General features: G+C 44.6%; 1 non-coding gene across 1 annotated transcript; it reads left to right on the top strand.

The window, feature by feature from the left end:
* Positions 1 to 3582: 3582 nt before the first annotated feature.
* LOC129032206 (U6 spliceosomal RNA) lies at positions 3583 to 3685 on the top strand. The gene has a single exon (XR_008501231.1). It is a non-coding gene; the product is annotated as a U6 spliceosomal RNA (small nuclear RNA).
* Positions 3686 to 11511: the final 7826 nt, after the last annotated feature.

The raw sequence follows: 11511 nt of genomic DNA on the forward strand, positions 1-11511 counted from the left end.
CAAAACCTTCCATCAGCACGTCGACCTGGATCTTGCGGCCCGTGGTGCTGTGCAGGGAAGCTCTCCTCTCAGACGCCTCTTGAGCTGCGGTTGCTTCTCAGCCCCAGTTCAGAGCATAGTCACGTGGGTGAGGCTTGTGAGCTTGTGAGCCAGGCCTTTATTCCTCCACGAGGGCTCTCTCCCATTGCCTGTAAAACTGCACACCCATTTATTTCTATATTTTCCCTATTTTTACACCTGCCAAAACATCCATTTGTGGTGGTAAAATACTTGGACTCCCTAGCAGTGAAATGAAAAATATTGCGATTTATATAAAGAGCAGAGTGGACTCTGGGGTGAGTTGGGCTGAGTAAAGGTGCCCATAACCTCCAAGATGAGCCTGGCAGGACACAGCTAGTGGGGCACATCCACGGCTGCATGGTGGCCTCCAGGCCATGCTTACCCACTCTCCTCTCCAACCCCCAAAGCCTTCTGCTACTGGCTGGCATGGTGAGGGCCTGGGCACCAGGAACAGGGCACAAAGGGCACTCGTGGGCTGGGGCTGGCAGTACAGTGAGAATTAGACATTCAGGAATGTTACGAGCCATTACATTAAAATACAAAGGTAAGGAATACGGAAAACTAATTTTTTTACATTTTCCTTGTGTCCGTGCCCTGAGGTGATTTATATCTTGGACCTTGGGGGAAATCCTGGGGTGTATGTGCGATTGTGCATCTCTTCTAACTCCAAGTTGGGTGAAATCACATTCGCTGAAGGCGAGAGTATTTACACCACGGAAATTGACAGATGCTACAGGTCAGGACTTGTTTTGTTGTTTATCTAATTTTAAGAAAGTGAGCATGAAAGTGAGTGGGAGGAATGCCCGGTAAACATGAAGTAAATGTCACAGCCAGCCGGGCGCGGTGGCTCACACCTATAATCCCAGCACTTTGGGAGGCCAAGGCGGGCAGATCACCTGAGGTCAGGAGTTCAAGACCAGCCTGGCTAACATGGTGAAACCCTGTCTCTACTAAAAATACCAAAAAATTAGCTGGGCGTAGTGGTGGGCAATCCCAGCTATTCAGGAGGCTGAGGCAGGAGAATCGCTTGAACCCGGGAGGCAGAGGGTGCAGTAAGCCAAAATCACGCCACTGCACTCCAGCCTGGTGACAGAGCAAGACTCCATCTCAAAAAAAAAAAAACCAAATGTCACAGCCGTGTTCACAGCCATTCCATTGTGATGAGCACAAAGCAAATGGAGGAAAATTCTTCCAATATTCAGAAACTTATCCAATTCAACAAAGAAGTCCCTCGGGTCATTGCCAAACAAGTGCAGTTCCTATGAAAGTCTTTATTGTTTCACTTTACTCTTACTTGTTAAAAGAAATGAAAATAACCAGCATTCGTGTCCGAACTAAACTTGTCAATTGGAACCATAGGTTGGCTATGAATACAAGAGTTCAGCAAAAATCAAAAGCATTCTGTGAGAATCAATTAGCTATATGGAATTTGTAATAAAGAGTATTGTATATTTTGTCACAATCATGTGGCACACAATTCAGTGAACAAGGGACAGCATATAGGACAGTGGTCCCCTTAAGGCCATAAAGGAGCAAATATAGAAACCTGATATATTGCAGTTGACATGGGCATTGCAGTTCAAGTAGGGGAAATGGTTGATATTCAGTAATGGTGCTGGGACATTTGGTTTTCCATATGAAAAAATATATACACAAATAAGAATATATGTACCATCTAGGTTTCTGTAAGTATGCGCTGGTGAAATTTCATATTTATTAATATTTCTAGGCTGGGCGTGGTGGCTCACACCTGTAATCTCAGCACTTTGGGAGGCCAAGGTGGGCAGATCATGAGGTCAGGAGTTCAAGACCAGCCTGGCCAGTATGATGAAACCCCATCTCTACTAAAAAAATACAAAAATTAGCCGGGCATGGTGGTGCATGCCTGTAGTCCCAGCTACTTGGGATGCTGAGGCAGGAGAATCGCTGGAAGCTGGGAGGTGGAGGTTGCAGTGAGCCGAAATCGCGTCTCTGCACTCCAGCCTGGGCGACAGAGCAAGACTCTGTCTAAAAAAAAAAAATTATAATTCTCCTCCTCCTAGGAGGGGAAGACACTGTCTCTGGTTTCGGTCCTCTCCTACTGGAGAGCTGGGACAGGTGCCATTGAAAGCTCTAGCTCTCACCCCTGTGGGGCGGGTGGGGGTGTCAAGGAATTCAGGTCCCTGGAAAAGTGAAACCTTCTGCTCCAGAGCAGCCCCTGAAAAATCCGCTGGGTCACTGGGGATTTGCCCTCCTTTCCAAGATCATCTCCTAACAACAGGTTCTTCAAGTTACATTTCTCCCTGAGCCCCCAAGCCCGTGTAAAGAGCCGGTTCCCTGGATCTGGGAAGGCTGGGCTGGGGGTGTGGATGGAAGGTATGTTGGTTGCTTTCCAAATGACTATACCTGTCCTGCTTCCCCATCAAACAGGCTCTGAGTTTATAGCTCCTTCAGGCTTTGTTTTTGTGAACAGGCACATTTAGGTGCTTTGGATGTGGCCTTCCTCCCCTCGGTTCAGCGGGTTCCAGGAAACTGGGTATTGAGGTGTTCTCAGGGGTCCAACACCTTCAGCTGGGGGCTCCAGAACCAGCGAAGAGCCTGAGAACGGGGGCGGGGGATAGGGGAACGAGAGTGAGAGGCGTTGCAGACAGATCAGAACTGGTCTTGGCGAATCTAGGGAAAGAACCCAGGCTGCTCCTACCCAGGGTCCTGCCGGGTGGCATCCCTCACCCGGGAAGGCAGGATTGGAGGGTCTCTGTTGTCTTTCCCTGGGCACCCAGTGTCCTGTGGTTTATTGTGTTCGTGTGATGGACGTCAGTCCTGCAGCAGCACTGGGAGGACAAGAGGTGGGCCCTGGGGGCTTGTGTTTCCCAAGCCTCTGCTGCTGTTATCTTAGTTACCTTTATTGTTTTCCTTTCTGATAACCGAACTCATATTAATTCATCTAGAAAACCACACGAAGAAGTAAATAGACATCACTTGTAAATCCTACCTTCCAAAATTGACCACAATTTATAATGCTAGTTGCTGGTATGTATTCATTTTCTCATCGTGTGTGTGTGTGTCTGTGTGTTTTACAATCTTGTCTGTTACAATCTGTTGTCCGTATAACATACACAGAAGCATCCGTTTATACCATTGGGACCATGCTGCTTACGGTGTTACATAATGTTGACTTCTTTTTATTTTCTGTAAACAATTTTACTACATTTCTTCCCTGTCACTAACTGATGTTCTCTTAACCATGATTTTAAGTTTCATTGGATAGGCACCTTATTTTAGTTCAGTTGCGTGTATTTTCTCATTTCCATAATGATTTCTTCTTTAGTGCATTATGAAATACTTGCTTCTGTTTTTTTCTCCTGGGTTATCTTTTTATTATTGATTTCTGATGTGATTGCATCTTGGTGAGAGAGTGTGGCCTGTCCAATACCGATGCTTTGAACGGTGTGGAGGCTGCCCTGATGGCCCAGCACGTGGTCACTTTCATAAAAGCTTCATATATTTTTTTCACAACTTAATTACTTTATTGGGCTTAACAAATAGCATTTCCTGCTCGCTGTACTAAAATTGGAATGATACGGAGAAGGTTAGCATGGCCCCTGGGCAAGGATAACACAAAATTTTTGAAGCATTCCATATAATTAAAAAAACAACATTTTGACATATCATTATATTTTTTACTATAAAATACATATAACAAAAATAACCTTTTTTTTGAGACAGAGTCTCACTCTGTTGCCCAGGCTGGAGTGCAGTGGCATGATCTTGGCTCACTGTAACCTCCACCTCCCAGGTTCAAGCAATTCTCATGCCTCAGCCTCCCAAGTAGCTGGGACTACAGGCATGCACCACCACACCTTGTTAATTTTTTTGTATTTTTAGTAGAGACAGGGTTTTGTCATGTTGGCCAGGTTGGTCTCGAACTCCTGACCTCAGGTGATCCACCCACCTCGGCCTCCCAAAGTGCTGAGATTACAGGTGTGAGCCACCCTGCCTGGACTACCATCTTAACCATTTTTTAAGTGTATAGGTCAATGGCATTAAGTACATTCATACTGTTGTGCAGCTGATCCCCAGAACTTTTTCACCTTCCAGAACTAAAGCTCTGTATCCACTAAACAGTAACTTCCCATTTCCCGTACCTGCAGCCGCTGGCATCCACCATTCTACTTTCTGTGTTTATGAATCTAACTGCTCTAGGAACCTTTTATGAATAGAATCATACAGTATTTATCTTTTTTGTGACCGGCTTGTTCCACTAAGCATAATGTCCTCAAGGTTCATCATGTTATAGCACGGGTCAGCATTTCCTTCCGTTTTAAGGAAGAGAATAATATTCCATTGTATGTATATACCACATTTTATGTATCCATTCATTCATCAGTAAATGCTTGGGTTGTTTCTACCTTTCAGCTATTTGAATAATGCTGCTATGAATATGGATATGCAAATATCCTTTGAGATCCTGTTTTCAATTCTTCTGGGTGTATGCTCAGAAGTAGAATTGCTGGATTGCGTGGTAATTTTAGATTTAATCTTTTCAGGAACTGGTATACTGTTTTCCATAGCGGCTCCAGTACTTTGCATTCCCACTAGCAATGTACAAAAGTTGCAGTTTCTCCATATCCTCACTAACGTGTGCTATTTTCATGGTCCCTATAATTCTGAAAAGGACCTGTACCTTCACATGGTTGGGCACAGTGTTATATCTATATATGCCCATTCTGTCAAGCTTGTAACTGTTTCGTTCAAATCGATATGCTAATAGATGTTTTTTCTATTGGATTCACCATTTAATGAGAGAGGTGTTTTAAAGTTTCCCGAGTACTATGATGAACAATTTATTTCTCCTCGTAGTTTTTTCTGGCTCATATATTTTTCCATCCTTTACTTTAAATCTTTCAGAATTCTTATATTTTAACTGTGTCTTTTATAAACATTGAGTCAGGGCCAGGTATGGTGACTCACGCCTGTAATCTCAGCACTTTGGGAGGCTGAGGCAGGCAGATTGCTTGATCTCAGGAGTTTGAGACGAGCTTGGGCAACATGGCAACACCCCATTGCTACTAAAAATATACACACACAACACACACACACACACACACACACACACACACACACCACAATAGCTGGGGTGGTGGTACATGCCTGTGCTGTCCCAGCTACTCTGGAGGCTGAGGTGGGAGGATTGCTTGAGCCCAAGGGGGGAGTGGGTATGGGAGGGGGCCAGGGGTGCAGAGGTTGCAATGAGCTGAGATCGTGCCACTGCACTCCAGCATGGGTGACAGAGAGAGACCTTGTCTCAAAAAAACAAAACAAAACAAAACAAAAAACATTGATTCAGTAGTCTTTGTTTTTACCTGGAGAGTTTATCACATTTGGATTTATTATACTATCTTATGAAGTGCTATTTTTCCCACTTTTTGTTTTTCCACAACCTCATTTTTTCTGGACTTCTTTGGGAGACAAAATCCTCTTATTTTTCCTAGATCTGTCTAGTTTGGAGTTTGTACATTATATGACTGTTATTTTAATAGTTACAGTAGCTACTTTAACACTGGTAGTTTACAAAGTCTAAGCTTAATTTCTTTAGCTTTCTTCAAATAATACAAGGACAATCCCAATTTATATGCTATATTGTCCAGTGTTTCCATTTTATCCTGTTTTTAAATTCACAAATTAAACATTCTATTGTTTAGGCAGCCAAGGTTTGTCAGAATTTATCTACCTACTTACCAACATCTGCTCATCATTTCTTTTAATTTTTATGGGTATATAATAGGTGCATATATTTATAGGGTACATTCATCATTCCTTCTTGCATCAAATACTCTCCATCTGGGATCCTTTTCCATCTTTCTAAAGTTGATCCCTTAGAATTTCCTTTAAGGGATACAGGATACAACAAGCAGAATTGTCTGTAACTAGCCCTAGAAGCTCACTCAGGGTGGCCTGGTTAAAGAGTCAGTTAAAACCACCACGGCCCCCACTCAGCCTTACTTCTTTCAGTGGGTGGGGGAATGATGCAAGCTCGACATCCCGTGGGGCTCAGGTGTAGGGCAGCTGGCTTTCTCAGACAGCAATGAAAACAGCTGGCACCCAAGTCCCAACTGCTGCTGCCTCAGCAAGTCATCCACCTCCTAATAGATCACTTCCTGTTTGCCTCAGAAGGGTAGCAACAGGGGCTGGTGCTTCTCCCTGAAAGGTGAGCTGTCTCTGTGTGAGCAGAACGAGGTGAGGTTGGGGTTGCAGGCTCCCTGCTTTTGTGTCTCTTGCTGCCACTTGCCCATGTAAGCTTCTGATGCAGGATTTTTCTTGGCTGCTTTGCCAGCTGGAGACCTCTGGTCAGCCACACCTCTGCCCGGGCCTTGCTCGGCCCCAGGTTTGCCACAGGAGGCACCCTACCCACTCAGTCCACTGGGCCGCATCTGGCTTGCACACCAGTGCAGACTCCGTGGCCACCATCACTGAGTGCTCAGCCCCCGGCTGGAGGGTGTGTGTGGGCGAGTGAGTGTGGGGTCCAGCACTGGCACAGGAGTGGGCTCTGTGTGGGGCTTGTGGCTGGACCAGGCATGTTGCAAGCTCCTGCAGTGAACTCTAGTGTCCAGATGAGGAGAATGCGGTGGCATCGAAACAGGGAGGGCTGCAACTTTGAAGCCCCAGAGGCCATGCTACATGGGCTAACAGGTCTTTTAGGCCTGCCACAGCCCGACAAACAGGGGTGTATTAACATCTCTGTCAGTCCTGTTGCCCTGCTCTGGCCCATGGTTCTGGGGCTCACCCAGCCCTGCTGCTGCTTCTTGTTGGTGTGGTATGGCTGCTAGGCATTGATCATGGGGTGGAGAGGGTAGAGGGCTACAGTGTTACTACCATCTTTGTACCCGAGTTCAGCGAGGTCCCGAGTGCTTGTCCCACATCCAAGAAGAATGAGATTACACTGACAAGTGAAGGGTGAGAAGGGCGGAGAACAGTTTTACTCAGTGATGAAACAGCTCTCAGCAGAGATGGGATTCAAGGATGGTCTCCCACCAGAAGTCATGTGGTCTCTCTGTCAGTGTGGCTGGGTTTGGGGCTTTTATGGGCTCAGAATCGGGGTGTGTTATTGATTGGTTTGTGAGTATCCAAAAAAGGCTAAAACAAAGGCACAATTCAAAGGTGGGCATGACGGTGTAAAAAACCAATTAGGGAAGGGTAGGTATATGTAAAATAGGTGAAGGGTGGGGATCAATCAGAGGAAAGTGTGCCAAATGGGAAGAGAGGTTCTCAATCCGGTCCGTGGACTTATCCAAGACTTGTAGCTTGGCTTTCGGGCTTTAAACTGTCTTTGGTTTGAAGGTGGGGTTTCACTAGGGACCTGCCCCCAGTCTACTTAAGAATTTGTCTTCCTCCTTCTGCTATCACTTCCCTGATAAAGCTTATTCCTTAATCTATCCTGTGTTTTGTTGGGAAATCATCTAAGATCTGCTTCCTGGCAGGTGGTGACCATCAAGAGACCCACCTTTTTGACAGCGCATTTTAGTGATAAACTTTGTCTATTTTGTCATCATACCTGAAAGGTAGTTTCACTGGGTGTAGAATTCTAGGATGACAATTGATCTCTTAAAGCACATCGAAGATGTCATTCTAGTGCATTCTGGCATCCACTGCTGCTGTTGAGAAGTCGGCTTTCAGTTACATTTGTTTTCTGTGTGATCTCTGTTCTTTCTCTGGCTGCTTTTTAAATCTTTTTCCTTGGTGTCCTGCAGCCTCAGGACTTCAACATGCATTGAAGTGTGCTTCTATTTAAATCTTGCTAGGGATTTACTGAGATACCTGGATTTCTAACTCTGGAAAAATTTCATTCCTATCTCCTTTAATATTGCTTCCTCTCTTCTCTGTTGACACCCTTCTTGAACTCCAGAGTAGATGCTCCTTAGACCCTCCTACCCCAGCCACCACGTCCTTCACTTCTTGTCTATATTTTTCTATCTCTGAGTCCTATAGTTGGGATGATTTTTTAAATTTTTTAGATTTCATTTATTTTTTAGAGATGGGGTCTCACTCTGTCACCCAGGCCAGACAGAGTACAATAGTGGTACCATAGCTCACTGCAGCCTCAACCTCCTGGGCTCAAGTGATCCTCCCTCCTCAATCTCCTGAGTAGCTAGGACTACAGGCACATGCCACTATGCCTGGCTAGTTGTTTTTTTTTCTCTTTTTGTAGAGATGGGGGGGTCTCATTCTGCTTCCCAGGCTGGTCTTGAACTCCTGGCCTCAAGCAGTCCTCCCACCTCAGCCTCTTGAGTCTCTGGGATTACAGGTGTGAGCCACCTTGCCTGGCTAGGATGATTTCTTGAGCACCGTCTTTAAGTTCACAACCAATTGCCTCTTTAGACATATCTAATATACTTTTCACTGCAACCATTTAGTATGTTTTTTTCGACCACTGTGTTTTTAATTTCATTTTATAAGTTCTGTTTAATTTTTTTTTTCAAATATACTGGTTCTTTCTATGAAGTCTCTTGGCCCTTGTTCACATTTTCTTTTTTTTTTTTTTTTTATGATCTTGTTGCATAACAACTTTGTTCACATTTTCAGGCTTCTCTTTACTACTTAAACATTAAAGTTGAAATTGACACCTTCCCCAACCTGGCACTCCCTGCACCCTTCTCCTGTGTTGTCTCCCCAGCCTGGCACTCCCTGCACCCTTCTCCTGTGTTGTCTCCCCAGCCTGGCACTCCCTGTGCCATCTCCCCAACATGGCACTCCCTGTGCCATCTCCCCAACCTGGCACTCCCTGTGCCATCTCCCCAACCTGGCACTCCCTGTGCCTTTCTCCTGTGTGTGTCTCCAGGGCACAGGTGTCTCAACTCCATGGCAGCCGGGACTTTTGTCTGTTTATCTCACTTTTGTGTCCACTTCCTTGAACAGGGCTCAGTAAGCCAGCACTGGTTGGATAGACAGTAGCTTCATATTCGGTGTCTCGTCAGGGTCTGAAGCCTGTGAAGGACCCTTTTGCTGACTCTCCCTCCGTGTGCACTTTGCTATTTTTGCCCCAATGAGAGGTTATTTTTCTTGGAACTTGAACTGTGGGAATTCTTTGAGGCCCAGGTTGAAGTGGTCTCTAGAAAGGAACTATATTTGCTTCTGCCAGTTGCTTGGGGCACTATCAACCTAGAACTGCTGTCACTTAGCTTCTTTGCTTGAGAGTTTTCAGAATACCAAAGTGTGAATTTCGGTGGGATTTTTGACCTAAGCTTCATGTGAGGCCCAGCCTGGGCTAAGGTTGAGATGAGCAGGCTTTTTTGCTGAGCCAGTATTTTAGTTCTGGTTACTTCTACCTCCACCTCCTCCTCAATGTTATCTTTAAAAATTTTTTTAAATTGTGATAAAATACATGTAATATATAATTTACCATCTTAACCATGTTGAAGTGTATATTTCAGTTGTGTCAAGTATGTTCACATTGTTGGGCAACTGATCTCTAGAATGTTTTCATCTTAAAAATGGAAACTCTATACTCATTAAACACTAGCTCCCCATTTCCCCTCCCCCAACCCCTGGCTGAATTGCCATTCTTTCTCTTTATGAATTTGACTACTATAGATACCTCATGAGTGAAATCATATAGTGTCTGCCCTTTTGTGTCTGGATTATTTTGCATGGCATAGATGTCTTCAGGATTCATTCACACTGTAGCATGTAACAGGATTTCCTTCCTTTGGAAGGCTGAAGAATATTCTATTATATGGACATACCACATTTTGTTGATCCATTCATCCACTCACGGATGCTTGGGTTGCTTCCACCTTTTGGCTGTTGTGAATAATGCTGCTATAAATAGATATGGGTATACAAATGTCTAAGTCCCTGCCTTCAGTTCTTTTGGATATACTCAGAAGTGGAATTGCTAGATCACGTGGTAACTCTGTTTAATTTTTTGAGGAACCACCATACCATTTTCCATAGTGCCTGTACCATTTTAAGTTCCCACCAATAGTGCACAAGGGTTCCAATTTCTCCATATCTTTGCCAACACTTGTTATTTTCTATTTTTTTCTTAAATAGTAGCCATCCTAATGGATGCAAAATGCTATTGCATTATGGTTTTGATTTATATGTCCATAAACATTAAAGATGTTGAGTATCTTTCCAAATGCTTATTGGTATTGGTATATCTTCTTTGGACAAACGTCTTTTTCGAGCCTTTTGCCTATTTTTTTCTCTTTTGGTAGGGTCAGGGTCTTGCTGGGATGCCCAGGATGGTTGCAAACTCCTGAGCTCAAGCAGTTCTCTCCCCTTTGCCTCCCAAAACACTGGGATTACAGGCAGGAGCCACTGTGTCCAGCCATTTTGCCTGTTTTTTAAATGAGGTTATTTGTGGTTTTGTTGTTGTTGTTCTTATTCTCATTACTTTTTACACTGAGGGCGGGACTCTATGGGTTCCAGTTCTATGCAAGCATTTCGTATGAGACTCCTGCTCTAAATTGGTTTCTGCACCCTATGCAGTCATCCAGGTAGAAGTTCAAGCTCTCAGCACAGAGTTTGAGATGAGTGCTGGCTCAGGCCCCACTAAGCTGTCAAGGTTTCTGCCTTCTCTTTGCTTCTGGCCGCTATGGCAGCCTGAGGATGCCTCTGACAAGATGCGTTTTACATTTTCTTCAGCATTTTAGCTGTTTGCATCAGGAGGGCCGTCAGGCATCTAATCGCCCACACGATAGAAACCGTAGCTCCTGGACACTGATTTTCTTACCACGTCTTGACTTTTCTCTTTGCCATCAGAAGTATTTGCTGTGTCTGAGAGAGCCTGAGGAATTCTGTATAGGTAAATGCATCATTAGGTTCATGACAGAAAGGAAAGCGGGGAGTAAATGTGTGTCTACACCATGATTTTGTAATTTTATATGCCTGTGAATAAGGACATGAAATTTACGTAGAGAAAGGAAAAGAGGTCATTTCTTAGATTGGTGTAATGGGGACAACTTACTCTCCTTTTAAAAATGCACTCCTCCCTTCATCAGCCACGCAGTCAGTCAGTCGAGAGTGAGTCCTTGGCTCCAGCCCTGTCCTGGAAGCAGGAGACCAAGAGACTGAAGAGATTAGAAAGCACCCGGTCCTGAGTCCCTGTGCTTGTGATGCTGGTTATGTACACAGTGAGCGGTGGCCTGCAAACGAAGTTAGGTGATGCAGTAATGGTATTTGGGTTAAACACTTTAACATTGGAAGGGCAACCTAAGAAAAAATCCCAGCAGTTTGGGAGAGAACGCCTAGTTCTCAAACACGTTTTCGAGGGACAACAGGAACCACTGGAAAAGAGTTTGAAGTTGTGACTTTCCTTAGAGCGGTGAAAACAGGATTCCATTTTCAAAAATGTCATTTTCACACCCCTAAGAAATGCCAGCCACAGAGGGGATCTCAGCTGGGGGAGGGGGCAGAAGTGTGTAGGGTTTAGAGAAAAGCCCAGCCCCCTTTGGGCTTCCAAGAGCAATT

This window comes from Pongo pygmaeus, chromosome 11 (genome assembly GCF_028885625.2).
Source record: "Pongo pygmaeus isolate AG05252 chromosome 11, NHGRI_mPonPyg2-v2.0_pri, whole genome shotgun sequence".
NCBI classification, from domain to species: domain Eukaryota; kingdom Metazoa; phylum Chordata; class Mammalia; order Primates; family Hominidae; genus Pongo; species Pongo pygmaeus.